Raw genomic sequence first — 1,099 nt, forward strand, 5'->3', positions numbered from 1 at the left:
ATGCAGCATGTTTCTAAACCTTATATCTTTGAAGTCTTTAGCTTTATTTTGAAAATCTTGCCCCATTCAAATGGACGGGAAAAACCTACTTCAGCATAATTTCAGCTATCAAAATGTTCAGCTCTTCAAGGATATTCATGCTTCAGAATTTTTCTAAACTTCATACCTTTGAAATATTTAGCTTTATTTTGAAAATCTTGCCCCATTCAAATGAATGGGGAAATTCTACTTCAGCATGCTTTCAGGTATGAAAATGTTCAGCTCCTCAAGGACATTCATGCTTGACATTGATGACTTGTTATTGTTATACCTCAGCTGCTGAGGACATTGCAAACAGTGTACCTATGAAATCACAATGAGATCTGTGTGTGATTTATTCTTCCTGTGTTTATTCGGAGGGGACCGTAAACTTTTACATCCACTATTTGAATAACAGACTTGAAAATAAGGCTTACATTTTGGAAATATAATTTACCTTATTCGGTGGCACCAATTCAAAATGTCCCCACACTTGTGACCGTTTCCATGATGGCTCCATAGCGAGGCAATCCAAAATGTGTTGACAAGACGTAGGACAGAGCGCTATTTCATCCATCTTAAATACATTTGTATCACGCCAACATTTCAAAGCTCTGGCTATCGAACCAAACCAGTCAGCTGATTCAATCTGAATGTGGTTTTTCCTGATTTGAAGCAAGCTCCGGCACAGTGCTTCAGAAAAATATCCTTCCTAGTTTGAAGCAAGCTTCGGAGCCTTGATATCAGAGGGAACATCAACAGTGACAGCTACTCTATTTACTCAGACGCTGACAGCTGCCTTGCTCACTCCTACACTGACAGCTACCCTGCTCACCTGCCCTATCCTCTGGTTCCTATGTCCCTCCTGTCATCTCACCTGCTGCCAGTACATCTTCCCGTCTTCTGGTTACTGCTGCTCATCCTGGTCTTCTCAGTTTCCACTGCTCAACCCTGGTTTGGACCACACACATACTCATTGAGTACACTGAGTTTGTACACTGAGTGCCCCTCACCAGGGGGTGACAGACAGCCAGACAAAATGATTAAATGTACAAATTGTAACATTTCAACAGGGTGCTGT

At 41.4% G+C, this 1,099-nt stretch overlaps 1 protein-coding gene across 1 annotated transcript in view; it reads right to left on the minus strand.

The window, feature by feature from the left end:
* Positions 1-1,099, minus strand: part of LOC109968811 (neuropathy target esterase-like) — a 16,022-nt gene that overhangs the window by 11,874 nt on the left and 3,049 nt on the right. The window lies entirely within an intron of this gene.

This window comes from Monopterus albus, unplaced genomic scaffold (genome assembly GCF_001952655.1).
Source record: "Monopterus albus unplaced genomic scaffold, M_albus_1.0 scaffold163.1, whole genome shotgun sequence".
Classification (NCBI taxonomy): Eukaryota; Metazoa; Chordata; class Actinopteri; order Synbranchiformes; family Synbranchidae; genus Monopterus; species Monopterus albus.